The following is a 16,127-nucleotide window of genomic DNA, read 5'->3' on the forward strand; positions in this document are numbered from 1 at the left end:
GTAAATGCTGAATCTACTTCAGCAACAAATGGCCCAGCAACAATAATTCATCAACGAGTTTATGCATCAGCGGCTACTAAGCCAAAGCGCCGCGCCGCCTAGTTTTCATCCCGAACAAATAATTGATTCCCTTTCTCGTAATATTACAGAATTCCGGTGCGAGAAAGATGCAGGAATTATTATTATTATTATTATTATTATTATTATTTTATTAATTGCTCGGCCACGTTGGGTTACAGCAATAGTTCTTACTGACTATAGTGTACAATTATTCACGAAGGAATTGGAAGGCGTTTATGGTACGGAAAAGGAGCGAAAACGGGATCGGTAGACAGGATAGGATATGTTGAAATCGAACAGATCTGAAGTACTATTAAAAGACGACATAGCTCTTACAAAAGGCTCATTGCGAGCAAAACATGTACGACATATAGGTAACTGGAGACGAAAACGATAACGTAAGGTGCGACAAGGTGCATACAAATGTAAGCGCGACAGAAGTGAAGGAGTATCAATCGTATTGAGCAATATGCCAGCAACAAAAGAAGCCTGAGCGACCGAGAGGCGGTGCTCCAACTTGGCAAGTCCTAATAGAGTGCATCTATCGTCATACGAAGGAAGCGGAATAGAGTGATGACCCAGCGACCTACGAAATACAATCCTTGTAAAACGTCTCTGGATCCTCTCAATATTTTGGAGCAGAGATAGTTGGACAGGAGACCAGATGACACAGGCATATTCTAGTACGGAACGGACCCAACAACAATAAAGGGACTTAAGACAAAAAGGATCACGAATTTCAGTGGACATGCGACAAATATAACCAAGACTTTTGTTGGCCTTGTTGATGACATAGTCCGTGTGCTCCTTGAAAGAAAGACTCGGGTCAAAGAAGACGCCAAGATCCTTGGACAAGGACGCACGGGGAATAGGGGCATCACAGACACTACAAGCATGAGTTATACTTGTAGAGGATCGGAAGAAAGACAAGACAGAACATTTTTCAGGACACAGGACTAAACCATTAGAAGCACACCATGTAGAGAATTTACAGAGCCAGGATTGAAGGACTAGACAATCAGCTGTAGAAGATACAGGAAGAAAAATTTTAACGTCATCCGCATATAGCAAGAAGCCGTTAGGAGGCAGGATCAAAGTACAGTCATTGAGGAAGAGAATGAACAGTAAGGGACTAAGGACACTACCTTGAGGGACACCCGAAGAACTAAGAAAACATTCAGAGAAAGAGCCACAGATTTTAACTGCATATGAACGATTCTCAAGATAGGAGTTGAACCACGGCAATATAGAGCCACCGAAACCTAGTTTTCGAAGCTTAGCAACAAGTAATGATAGAGGTATACTGTCAAATGCCGCTTTGAAATCGGTATAGATAGTGTCTACTTGCTTACCACTAGACAGGTAGTGATATAGAGAAGACAAAAAACACATTAGGTTGGTGGACACTGAGCGATTGGGCATAAAGCCGTGTTGTTCCGTAGAAATATATTTTTTTACACAAGGCATTACAGATAAATGGACAATTGACTCGAGGATTTTAGAACACGCACAAATAATAGAAATGCCTCTGTAGTTTGATGCTAGTGTTTGAATCACATTTAAACAATGGTATTCGAGGTATGCGGACTTGTTTCACAATGACGCAGCAAGAATCGATAATCCTGCCAAAGTTCAACTGATGTTGCGGAAACTGGGTACGGCCGAGCACGATCGCTTTCTATCTTTTATCCTGCCCCGTCGTCCGTCCGACTTCTCGTTCGAGGAAACGGTAGAGAAGCTATCAACGCTTTTCGACGACCAGGAGACACTGCTCAGCAAGCGTTTTAAATGCCTTCAGATGACCAAGAAGCGGACAGAGGATCACTTGGTCTACGCATGTCGCATCAACAAATCTTCAGTGGATTTTGAGCTTGGCAAGCTCAGCGAAGAAGATTTTAAATGCTTGTTGTTTGTGTGCGGCTTGAGGGACGAGGACGAGGCTGATCTGAAAACGCGACTCCTGGCTCGTATTGAGGATCGAACCTGTACAACCCTTCAGCAACTGTCCACCGAGTGTCACCGTTTGGAAAATCTGAAGAGGGACAGCGCGATGATCGAGGGTTTTTTGTCGGAGCGCGTATTAGCTGTCAACACGAAAGCGGATCGCCAACAACGACAGCATTTTTCCGGCTTAGCTAATCCTGAAACCCCGTGTTGGTTGTGCGGAGAACGTCATTGGATGCGAGATTGTACTTACCATACCCACCAATGTGAAATGTGCTCGCGTATCGGGCATAAAGAGGGCTATTGCAAAACAGCAGCTCGACGCACGTCAAAAAAGTGTTTCACCAACTATTGAAGAACGTAAATGCTTTCAGTAAACGTCAATAATGTGTAGCAGCGACGTAAACGCGTGCCTATTGTTATATACGGCACCCCAGTCCGATTGCCGCTGGACACAGCATCGGACATAACGGTGATCGACCGAAAAACCTGGCAGCGCATAGGTAGTCCTGAACTAGCTCCTTCATTGATAATAGCTCACACAGCATCGGGTGCTAACCTCGCACTGGACGGGAATTTTATGGATATTGTTAGTGTGGCTGACCAAACCAAGAGGGTTAACATTTCATTTACTCCAGCACGCCTGCTTCTTCTAGGGCTAGATCTGATTGATAAGTTTTCATTGTGGTCAACTCCCATCGATCAATTTTGTTGCCAGCTGACAAAATCCAACAGCACACACAAATCATGGCAAAAGAGATTTCCTCAGGTTTTCGGAGATACTGGGCTGTGCACGAGAGCGAACGTTTCTTTAAAAGTGAAGGAAAACAGTTGCTTACGCAGTACGCGAAGCAGTTGATTAAGAACTGGACCGTCTACAAACTATTGGGGTTATCACTCCGGTTAAGGCATCTGATTGGGCTGCTACTATTGGAAGTCGTCAAGAAAGCTAACGGTTCAATATATGTGGAGATTATTCCACGGGTCTAAACGATACTTTCGAACCTAATGATTACCCGCTACCGTTACCGGAAGACATATTCGCAAAGCTTTCCAACTGCAAGTTCTTCAGCAAAATTGATTTATCTGATGCCTTTCATCAAATTGAGATCGACCCCCAATACCGTCCATTACTAACCATCAATACGCACCGAGGGCTTTACCTTTACAATCGCTTGCCACCGGGTATAAAGATCGCACCAGCAGCTTTCCAAATGGTAATCGATAAAATGCTAGCTGGCCTAAAGAATGTATCAGGTTACCTCGACGACATCATTGTGGGTGGCACATCAGAAGCTGAGCACGATGCGAGCTTGGCAGACACGCTTGCGCGGATTCAGGATTACGGATTCACTATTCGTGCTGACAAATGTGCTTTTCGTATGCCTCAGATCACCTACCTGTGGCACGTAATAGATAGTCGCGGCCTGCGCCCCGATCCGGCAAAAGTTGCACTTATACGAAATCTGCCAGAACCAACAGACGTTACAGGCGCGAGATCCTTTCTAGGCGCTATTAATTTCTATGGTCGTTTTATCCCTAACATGCGAAAGCTGAGATACCCATTAGATCAGCTCCTCAAGGCATGCTTCATTCGAGTGGACGCCAGTATGCAAACGTGTTTTCCATGAGTTTAAAACTCTGTTAGCCACTGAACTACAGCTAGCTCACTATGACCCGCAGCAAAAGATCGTGGTTTCGGCGGATGCATCTTTAATCGGCCTGGGGGCAACAATCAGTCATGTGTATCCGGGGGGGTTACAACGAGTAATTCAGCACGCTTCCCGAGCCCTCACCGAAACAGAAAGCCGATACAGTCAAATTGATCGAGAGGGTCTGGCCATAATATTCGCAGTAAAAAAAAATCACAAGATGATTTTTGGAAGACATTTCACCCTACAAACGGATCACCGTCCGTTGCTCCACATATTCGGCTCTAAGAAAGGCATATCTACGGTTACGGCTAACCGTCTCCAGCGATTTGCACTAACCCTTCTAGCTTATGATTTCAGTATCGACGTGCGCACCGAAGATTTCGGTAATGCCGATTTGCTGTCACGGCTGATAAACACGCACACCAAGCCAGAGGAAGATAGCGTGATCGCAAGCTTGGAAGCGGACGTCAAATCGATCTTGGTAAACCCACTAGAGACAACGCCTGTTAATCTTGTGAAGCTAGCAAAGGAAACAAAGACAGATTCATTATTACAGAAAGTCGAGCATTACGTTCGCCACGGATGGCCCGAAAATACAACATGTACTGGCGAACTGGCCAGATTTCATGCTAGAAAAGAAGGCTTGTCAATCGTAGACGGATGTCTTCTTTTCAGTGAAAGGGTGGTAATACCGACAGCACTACAGCAACGATGCCTTCATCAAGTGCATAACGGAAATCCAGGGATCGTCAGAATGAAGGCCTTGGCCCGCAGTTTTTTCTATTGGCCATCTCTGGATGCAGACATCGCGGACTGGGTAAAAACATGTGATGCATGCCAAGCAGCTGCCAAATCACCGCCTCACGAAAACCCAATTTCTTGGCCCAAGTCTATGATTCCTTGGCAGAGGATAAATCGGCCCACTTGAAGGAGCATATTTTCTCGTCAAGGTAGACGCATTCTCCCGCAGGCCTGAAGTAATTCGAACGAATAGCATCACATCTGCGACAACAATAGACATTCTACGCTCGATATTCGCCCGTTTCGGAATGCCAAACACGCTCGTTTCAGACAATGGACCGCAATTCGTCAGTACGGAATTTAAGGAGTTTTGCATTCACAATGGTATTGACCATATCACAACAGCACCTTATCATCCACAGTCAAACGGGCAGGCTGAAAGATTCGTCGATACATTCAAGCGAGCTGTAAAAAAAATATCGGCGAATGGCACATCGATTAACGAAGCATTAGACACCTTCCTATTCACTTACAGAAGCACGCTGAATTCAGCGTTAGGTTTCATGAAATCACCAGCGGAGCTAATGCTAAACCGGCCGATTCGAACAACATTGGATCTGCTACGCCCAATGCCTGCACGAAGTACAATAGAGTGTGATGAAACCAACCATCTGAGACAGTTTCGTTCGTTTGATCCAGTCTACGCTAAACGATATACGCGCAATGGATGGACCTGGGTAGCTGGCACAATTGTCAAACGCATCGGGACTGTAATTTATTTATTTATTTATTTATTTAAATCAAAGTTATCGGGCAGTATGCCTAATTAACTTAATGCTTACAGAGTACAAGTTTAAAGTATAGCCCTAGAACTAACTTGAATATGCTGACGCAGCTGACTAACGGATTGATTGAAATCTGCTGATAACCCTAACCTATTATACACATCAATCATTTTGAGCAGAGGATTTTTTGGATTGGCACCAAAACCAGTGGATCTAAAAGGGCTTCTTAGTAGCTCTCTACTTCTAAGACCTCTAGAGGGAGTAGAAAAGCAAATAAAATTTAAAATGTCAGGTGCATCAAAATCTCCAATTATCTGAGCCGTAGTTCTCCTATGCTGTAAAGTCTCTAAGCCAAATAGTAAACACCGAACATTATACGAAGGACGTGGAATTTGGTTTGACCAGGGAAGACGATGAAACATAACACGTGTGATTTTTCTCTGATTTTTTTCAATTTTATCTATTTATGTGATTTGATGGGGACACCAAACTACACTGGCAAATTCCAGGATGGGACGAACTAAAGAACAGTATAATGTTTTTAAACTGAAAGGATCTTTAAAGTCGGCCGAGACACGTAAGACAAATCCTAACAGTTTAAGAGCTTTAGTGACGATAGTTTGATAATGGCTAGATAAACTAAGCTTACTGTCTAAAATAACTCCTAAGTCCCGAACCTGAGAAAAACGTGGAACGCTGTCTTCATTGATTTTGTAGTTATAAATAATAGGATTTTTTTCTTTGAGAATGTTATACAACTACATTTGCTAACATTTAGTAACATTTCATTATTAAAACACCATGCAGAAAAATAGTTTAACGAGTCTTGTAACATTTCACAGTCGTCAGAATATTTAACAGGTAGGAACATTTTTAGATCGTCAGCATATAATAACAATTTAACATGAGGAATTGCAAACACGACATCGTTAATAAATTAAATAAATAGTAAAGGTCCTAATATACTCCCTTGAGGAACACCAGATAAATTATGGAATGTGGCAGATAAACTAGTTGCTATCTTAACGTGAATGCAACGATCAGTTAAATAACTTGTTAACCACTCCACAACATTTGTGTGAACACCATACTTTGATAATTTAGATAGCAATAGAAAGTTGTTGACCTTGTCAAAAGCAGCGCAGAAGTCAGTATAAATGACGTCAACCTGTAAGCCCTTGTCAATATAGGAGTGGCAAAAGTTAAGTAAGTATATTAGATTGGTCTCAATCGATCGTTTCGGCATAAAGCCATGTTGAACATTAGAAATTAATTGTGAAAAGGCTTGGAGCATATGACGAGATATTATCTTTTCAAACAGTTTACTGCACGCGCATAACATTGAAATTCCTCTATAATTGCACACATTACTTTTGTCAGATTTTTTATAAACAGGAAACATCCACGATGATTTCCAAAGACGCGGGAAGCATTTCGATTGCAAGGATTTGTTGAATAGTTTGGTCAGTATGGGAATGAGAGCAGCCTTGCAGTTAATGAGAATTGCGCTGGGAATATTGTCAGGCCCAGGTGCGTAGGAAAGCTTCAACAACGAAATAGCAGATTCCACCTCATCATCGTTGATTAGTGGTGTGCATAAATTAACCTCATCATTTATGAAGGATAAAGCCGATGTTGAGTTAGACGGTACCGAGGAATTGTTGATGTACACAGAAGAGAAATATGAGGCTAATGCATTGCAAAACTCTTCATCTCCGGTAATGGTGTTTCCCTCAAACTGCATCGAGGAAGGAAGTCGTCCACAGGATTCCTTATCTTTAGCAAATTTCCAGAATGATGTGGGATGTCTTTTGATATTGATTTCAATTTTCCTGACGTAGTAGGCGTAGGCGGTTCGGTTCAGCTGCTTATATATTTTTGAGGCGCGAGCAAAATTTATTTGATTAGTGCTGTTTTTTAGTCGATGCAGTTTTTTAAGGGCCCGTGATCTTCGACGTTTAGCCAAACGTAGTGCAGAATTGGTTCATGGTGGATGAGCACGAACATTAAACCGTGGGATGAATTGTTCAAACAGTTCATTCATTTGAGAAGAAAATTCTGCCACACGGTCGTTGATGTCGTCATAATCAGCGATAGAGTCCCAGTTGATTTGGTTAAGTGCAGAAACGAGATCAGTGAAATTAGTTCGTCTAAAATTGAAATCTGCTTGACGTGGGGGTTGAGATGACGGTACACTGTATAGCGGGAGCGTGAAGTATGTAAGTAAAGCTGGATGATGTCCATCAGGTTCAACAATACTTTCGATGCATAATTCGATTGGCCTCATGTAATCAGTAACTTTGTCGTTCACAAACACTAGATCTAACATATAATGTACACCGTCCAGACGTTTGATAAGAGGATTATACGCAGCCACGTTAATCAGTTGCGCGATCGTCGTAACCGTCAGCAACATCACCAACATCCTTTTAAACCGGTTAATACAAATTTCCCTCTTAATGTACTTTTAGATTCGGCACCAATCTGCACCTCTGGGTTACCGTCTAGCCCGCTACTGCAGATACCAGCATCGGTCAGCAATACCGATGATACCTCAGCCGTGCCTAGCTGCGCTCCCGGCTTATCGTCTGATTGTCAATTGCAAACTTCGGTAGCGGTCAGCAGCCTGGATGCCGCCACAGCCGAGCCTAGCCGCACTCCTGGCCTATCGTCTGACCATCAACTACAGACTTCAGCATCGGTCATCAATCCTGATGCAGCCTCAGCCGTGACGCCGATATCTCTCAAATGCTCTCTTAATTCACGAGCACCAGTGCAATCTTCAAAACAGGAACCACGCCAGTCTTCTAGGAACAGAAGGCCGCCCAGTAGCTTCGATGTTTATAGATGTTTTTAACACTTTAAGCGCCGTGTCATATAAATTCGCATGACGGTTTTGCTCACCGTTCTCACTCTCGCGCGTATTTTTTTGTTATCTAAAGCTAAACAAAATAAAACAAACACGCGTCGATCTATTTTTCATCACTTTATTCAAACATTTACATAACTTTACACGATTTCACATATTGACATACACAATATGTTGCAACGATCAATCAAGTAAAGGGCTTAAATAAAACTCTTGGCGAAATTTTCCTTTTAATAGTGGGAACTGTTTTATATTTCGACACTTTAAAAAACGTTTTCCGCAGTTTCTCCTTTGCTCTTGATGTTGCTACTAACTTTGTTTACGCTTGCGCGCGTCCCTTTTTCTTAACGACCTCAGTTGACCCTTATGCTGACCGCGGCCGACCTATTTTCTGATTCGTCCCTTTAATGCGCAAACTGGTTATGCTCTTCTATCCAACGGCTGTCTCACTTTAGAAGCATTTCGAAAGCTTTGCGTCATTCGAACGGATGATTCGAAAATATGCTGTTCGAATAGCTGTCACCGCCACAACAACAATAACAATAACAACTTTGACTGTCAATTAGGGACCTCGTGTTAACATTCCCCACCCCGTGAACACGTCTGCTTGCACGTACTTGTTGTTCACTAATTTACTGTGTAGGGATATTGTGCTTGTGGTTCTTTATGTTAACTGTTCCTTATCTACTTCTACGTTTATTAGTGCTAGCTTTACTACCGGACGTTTTAATTCCTTCCCTGACGCTGTGCGTATTAATGCTTGCCTTATTGTACCGTCTGTTCCCGGGAACGTTTCTTGAACAATCGCTCGCATCCATTCTTTTCTCGGTCCCTCCGTGATAAAAACCAAGTCTCCCGGCTTAAGCGGCTTGCACGGCTCAAGCCACTTTGTACGGCGGTTTAGTGTTGGGACGTACTCTTTCAGCCACCTATCCCACATTGCTTCGGACAACACGATTGCTCGCTTGTAGCTGCTCTTAAGGGCGTTTGCTAGGTCTGGTATCACTCGCAGTGTTTCTTTTCTTCCTGTTGAGCTGCCTAAAATAAAATGGTTCGGTGTTAGCGCTTCATTATCCGCGGATGTTTGAGGCATATAGGTCAGAGGTCGGGAGTTAATCAAGTTTTCGACGTCCGTCAGCGCGGTGATCAATATTTCATCGTTCAACCTCCTTCCATCATCCAACGCGTTCAATCCCTCTTTCACACTACGAACTATCCGTTCCCATACCCCACCCATGTGTGGTGCCGATGGAGGATTGAAGCTCCATTTAGTGTGTGTGTCTGTAAAGGTGGCTGCGCAGGTAAGAGTAACTTCCTTTAGTTGTCGTTTTAGCTCGTTACTCGCGCCTTGGAAATTGGTTCCGTTATCGGAAAAAATCTCTGTCGGTGGTCCTCTACGGCAAACGAATCTTCTGATGGCCATTATACATGATTCAGTCGATAGGCTATATGCTACTTCGAGGTAGACTGCCCTCGTTACTAGACAGGTGAAAACAGCCACATATCGCTTTTCGTTGCGGCGCAAGTTAGTAATGTCTATTGGTCCCAGATAATCGACTCCTACATTCGTGAACGGACGCAGGAAGGGGGTAAGTCTTTGCGCAGGTAGTTGTGCCATTCGTGGGTTTTGTGATTTACATTTCTTTACCTTACAGCGTTGGCAGTTTTTCATCGCTCTATCAACGGCTGCTCTCAAAAAGGGAATATAGAGACGTTGTCTAACCTCATTCACTACGGTTTCCCGATTAGCATGCCCATATTTTTCGTGATAGTGACTCAGGAGTAATGACGTTATGGCATGTTGCTGAGGCAGAATGATTGGGAATCGTGCATCAAAGGGAATATGGTTAGCATTTGCGGTTCGTCCATTGACTCTCAATATTCCCATCTCATCCATAAACGGGTCGGTGTTGTATAGGGGACTCGTTTTATCTATGCCCGGTTTTGCTTCATCATTCATTTGTTGCGATAGGACTTTTAGCTCTTTTTGATAGCATTCTGTTTGAGCGAGTTTAAATAGGAGTATTTCGGCACGTTGAAGTTCCTCTGACTCTATCGGGGTAATCGTTGCTCGCTCTACTCTTAGATTAACCTTGGCTTGGTTTTCGGTAGCCTTTAGTGCCTTAGTAGTCTCGCCTTTTAGTTTTAGTTTACAGTTCTCTACGAATCTGTGGACAATTACAATTGTTCGCAATAATATGTTCCACTTGGAAATGCGGGTCGGATCAATAAGAGGCATGGTTGAAGGCGTAATGGAATGGGTTAGCATAGGTATTCTTCTTTCTTCCATCGTTGGTTCTACGGTCTTTTGCTCCGGCCAGAGTTCTTCTGGATGGCAGAGAAACGATGGACCATTTAACCACCTACCCTTTTCGTTAATTTCTGTGTCCTTGTTCCATTTTGTGAGACAATCTGCAGGATTTTCTTTTGTAGGGACATATCTCCAATTAGCATTGTCGGTGAGTGTTCGAATTTCTCCGACTCGGTGTGCTATGAATGGCTTAAATTCCCGAGGAGGCGATCGAAGCCATGAAAGTACGACTTGGGAATCTGTGTGTATGTACCTTTCTCTCACATTATAATCGTGATTTTCACACACCGTTTTCATCAATTTCGCTCCCAACAGGGCTGCCTGCAACTCAAGTCTTGGTACTGATAAGTGTTTCAAGGGCGCTACCTTGCTTCGCGACATTACTAATGCGCAGCGGATTTTACCTCCATCATTTACTCGAAAATACGCCACGCAACCATAGGCTTGTTCGCTCGCGTCGGTAAATACGTGTAATTGCATAGGTTCTTGGGGTATCGATCCAGCGCCTTTGAAATACCATCGTGGTATTTTTAGCTCAAATATGTTGGGAAGTGTAGCGGCCCATTTTGTCCATTTGACGAATTCATCATCGCTCATTTGTTCATCCCAATTAATGTGTGCTCGCCAAAGATCTTGCATAAGCAAGCGACCGTGAATTAACATAGGAGCTAGAACTCCCAAGGGATCAAAGATGCTCATAATCACCCTTAATGCTATTCTCTTTGTTGGTCTTTTCCCCTCATTCACGTAGGGGATTAAGTCTTTGTGCCAAGCTGAAGAAAATTGGAAAATGTCTTCTGCCGGGTCCCAGACCATACCGAGTACTCTTGTCTGACAATCATCAGTTGTAGTTTTGAAAACTATCGGGTTTTGATTCGTTTTTCGTTCTTCCAGATGCTCTAAAACGATGGGATCGTTGCACACCCAGTTTCGCATATTAAAACCAGCTTGGGAATGAATTAATCTAACTTGTTTTGCACGCTCGATGGCTTCTTCTCGTGTATCGCAGCTGTCGAAATAATCATCCATATATGTAGATCGTTTTATGGCAGCAGCTGCTATCGGATATTCGTTCGCACATTCGTCTGCGTTACGATGCATTATGTATTGAGCTGAGCAGGGGGAGCAAGTAGCTCCAAAGGTGGCTACATCCATGAGGTATGTTTTTGGATCTTGGTCCTTTTCAAATCGGAACAAAAACCTCTGGCTATGTGTGTCTTCCTTTTTAATGCGAATTTGGTGAAACATCTTCTCTATGTCTCCTCCAAACGCAATTCGTCTTTGTCTGAATGTGCATAAAACTTGAGGAAGCATTACTAGTAAGTCAGGACCTTTTAGGAGTTGTGAGTTCAAGGACATCCCACCTACCTTTGCCGCAGCATCCCAAACTAGCCGTTTTTTTGTTGGTTTCTTTGGATGCGATACGATGTTAAGAGGAAGGTACCATACTCTGTTTGGATCAGCTGAACGGAGCTCTTCTGGTGACGCAATATGGGCAAATCCGTTCTCCACATAGTCCCTAATCTGCTTATGTACCTCTATTTTAAGTTCAGGGTCCTTTTCTAACTTCTTCTCCAGAGCAAACAGTCGTTTCAAGGCCATCGGTCTGCTGTCTGGGAAGCAAATACTATCATTTTTCCAAAGTAGGCCGGTTATAAACCTACCGCCTATCTTAAATGAGGTGCTTTTTAAAATAGTTTTTGCTCTCTCTATATCTTTGGGCTCCGGAATCGGGCCAGTAAACGTCCCTACATCGTCTAGCAAGAATTGTTGTCGTAGCAATTCGTTTAGTTCGCGGTCAACTTCTACCTTTTCTGTACCCTCGTCGCGAGGTACATCGCGGGCACATTTATCTACTGTTATCTTAACCGGTAGAGTATGTAGGTAGTGTGTTTCGCTCACCGATTGTTGTGGAATCACCAATTCCTCCTGTAGATCCGTGTTAGCTCCCTCATCGCGATGGGGTTCGCGGGAGCTCTCCGGTAGGATCTCTTGTAGAAGATCGTCTTGCGTTCCCTCGTCGCAGACTTTTCCGCGGGAACTCTCTTCTAGTTGCTGGGGAATTTGATGCATTCCCAGCATCGTCCTTCCTGTCTTTCCGTTGTTTGGCCCGTAGATGGCCCAGCCCAGGGCGCTCCTTACTGCGATGGGTTCGTGGGGTAGACCGAACCGAGTTTCCAGAGGTCGGATCAAATCCACATCATTGAGACCGATCAGCAACGATGGTTTCCGGTGCTCCAGGGATGACGTTGGAAGGTGCTGCAAGTGTAGAAAGAATCTAATCAATGCGTCATAATTTACGTTATTGGACGGTAGACTTAGCTGTTTCACTGTGTGGGCGGCTGCTATAGAATAGCGCCGCCCTTCCCCCTTCGCCGATATCTGGAAGCTCACTCGTCGCGATGTAGATTCCCTCCTGGTCACATTGCCTGTCCAGCAGAGCTCCAATGGTTCCACTTCTCCGTCAAGTCCCAACTTTGAAGCTAATTCAGCTTCCACCAGGGTGACGGATGATCCTTCGTCCAGGAAAGCTACAGCATCCACGGCTCGCCCTTTGTTGTAGACTGTCACTGAGACGATGCGGAAAATTGCGGGTTGTCTAGAGTCGTAGTGCGTTTGGTAGTGCACCTGCTGGGTGTTTTGGCCGCGGTGAAGCAAAGTATGATGTCGTCCGCTGCATCCTGGTACACGACACAAAAATCGTGATCTACACGGCTTAGACCCGTGTTTGTTAAGGCAGGTCGAGCAGAGTTGTAGCCTTAATACGCATTCACACCGCTCATCCACATCCATCCGTTTGAACAACTCACAATGTTTGGCAACGTGTCCACGAATGTCACAAACCAGGCACTTGACGTTACTTAATTGTGAGGCGCTCGAAACACTCGTATTTGCTTCCGTTTTGGCAGATTGTGAGTGGACGTGTGAGTGGAAACTCCTAGACGTCCTTGGATGATCTGCTCGGGGGGGGACATACGCGGTAACGTCGCACGCGTCATCCACCAAAGCCTCCATGAACTCCCCGAAGTGTTTAATAGTTGGCTCGGCAAATTTGTTTTTAAACCGAGACCATTCCAGCCTCCTCGTAGCGGGAAGTTTTTCCACCAAGTCTGCTAGTAGCTCAGGGTTGTTAAAGTGACTTTTCATGTTGCTGAGCGTCAGGATGTCACACAAGTTCACCACTTCTAGCCCGAACGTGATCAGGCTATTCAACTGTTCGGGTTTCGGTGGATCTAACTTCCGCACACTATCCGTAAGCTGCCTTATTAGCTGAGCCGGCTTTCCAAACAGCTTCTCCAGTCGCTTGATGATAAGAGGTGCGGCGTTGGGCAGTCTTAGCTTTGACTGAACGGCATCTCGAGCGGGGCCTTTCAAACACTCTACTAACCGTATGGTATTTTCGCCGTCCGTATATCCGCATGCTCTTGTCGACTCGTTGTAGCAGTTGAGAAATACTGCCCATTCCTTCGAGCATCCCGAAAAGATAGGCAACTTTTTCGGGTACATATCTCGCGCGATGCTCTGCGCTGTCGCTCGCACAGGAGTCTCACGCGGCGTCACTATCGGGGTCGACGAGCTTGCCTGCGGCATATGCTGCGATGAGGGCTCAACTTCTCTTTGAGCTAATGATGTTCCTTGCTGCTTCTGCCTTTGTTGCTTCACCCATTCAGCTGTTCTGTCGGTTTTAGTGGCTGCTGAATAAACCGATAGGTTCTCCAGCTCGTCTTCCAAAGCGTTGCGTTGGCTTTCATGTTGCAACTGCAGCTTGGCCATCTTCGCCGTAATCTCGGCCTCCATTTTCTGTTTTTCTGTCAGTATTAATTGCTTTTGCAGCGCTTGCTCCTTTTCCAAACGTTGGAGAGCCACTTGAGCCGACAAACGCGAAGAGTTGGAGGCGGTTTTCTTCGAGTGGCTTGCTGCGACGGTAGGAATTTTAAGAGGCTTAGCCGATGGTTCTTCGCTTGTACCAGGCATCGACTCCGATCTCTCCGAACTTTTAGGAAGATCGGGCTGCTGGCTTGGTCCTGCAACAACCGCCATCGCTTTCTCACTCCTTGGGCGCCTCGTCTTCATCGACGGTCCTGGCCCTTTTCCTACGCACTTTTCGCACACCCAGTATTCTTCTGCCACACTTTCACCAACTCCAGCGCAACTAAAGTGACACCACTTTTTGCAATCTTGACATTGCACCATATCATCGATGTCGTTTGGCGAATCGCACTTCACACACTCGCACTTACTCGCGGGCATTTTGTAACGCAAAATTTTCAAGAAAGATCGAAAATTGTAATGAAAAAGTTTTTTAAAGATTATTGCAACGATCAATCAAGTAAAGGGCTTAAATAAAACTCTTGGCGAAATTTTCCTTTTAATAGTGGGAACTGTTTTATATTTCGACACTTTAAAAAACGTTTTCCGCAGTTTCTCCTTTGCTCTTGATGTTGCTACTAACTTTGTTTACGCTTGCGCGCCTCCCTTTTTCTTAACGACCTCAGTTGACCCTTATGCTGACCGCGGCCGACCTATTTTCTGATTCGCCCCTTTAATGCGCAAACTGGTTATGCTCTTCTATCCAACGGCTGTCTCACTTTAGAAGCATTTCGAAAGCTTTGCGTCATTCGAACGGATGATTCGAAAATATGCTGTTCGAATAGCTGTCACCGCCACAACAACAATAACAATAACAACTTTGACTGTCAATTAGGGACCTCGTGTTAACACAATATTAAACTAAAATAAAATCGATCACTCCATCGATGCAAACGTTGAAGTGGCCGAATATCTGCGTAGATCCTGTTATAAACATAAAAAAGGTACGAAATGAAGCTGCGCGATGTACATAACATGCATTACGAATCATTCGCGCAGCTTCATTTCAATTCGCACAACACTTGAACACTTGAACACTTTACAAAATCATAACACCAATCGTCCAGGACTTAAGCTGACAAAACGTGCACGTGCGGCCGCTCGCTGCCGATCCTTGAGCTGTACTGACGATTTCGTGTGGTAGCAAGAATGAGAACACACAGAGGAACTTTCGGTGCAGCAGTGCAAGCGAGACACCGACATCAGCACAGCGCTGCGAGCAGATCAAACTGAGCGAGCTGGCCGAAAATGAACGCACACATTTCCACATGCGTAACTGTGTTAGTGCCAAAACTGTGTCCCCTACAAACAACGAGCGGGATATTTTATCATGGTGTGTGTAAAAACGTAGAGTTAAGCGGAGAATCGGTGTAAAATACACGGAGGCGAGAGCGCGTTTTGGTTTCGACACAGTTTTGGCACTAACACAGTTACACATGTGGAAATGTGTGTGTTCATTTTCGGCCAGCTCGCTCAGTTTGATCTGCTCGCAGCGCTGTGCTGATGTCGGTGTCTCGCTTGCACTGCTGTACCGAAAGTTCTGTGTGCTCTCGTTCTTGCTACCACACGAAATCGTCAGTACAGCTCAAGGATCGACAGCGAGCGGCCGCACGTGCGTCAGCCTAAGTCCTGGACGATTGATGTTATGATTTTGTAAAGTGTTCAAGTGTTCAAGTGTTGTGCGAATTCAAATGAAGCTGCGCGAATGATTCGTAATGCATGTTATGTACATCGCGCAGCTTCATTTCGTACCTATTTACAGTAATCAACATGTACAAAAGGATCTACACAGATATTCGACCATTTCAACGTTTGCATCGATGGAGCGATCAATTTTATTTTAGTCAAATATTGTGTATCAACTTACGTAAATGTGTGAAATCGTGTAAAGT

Source organism: Anopheles coluzzii, chromosome 2 (assembly GCF_943734685.1).
Source record: "Anopheles coluzzii chromosome 2, AcolN3, whole genome shotgun sequence".
Taxonomy (NCBI): domain Eukaryota; kingdom Metazoa; phylum Arthropoda; class Insecta; order Diptera; family Culicidae; genus Anopheles; species Anopheles coluzzii.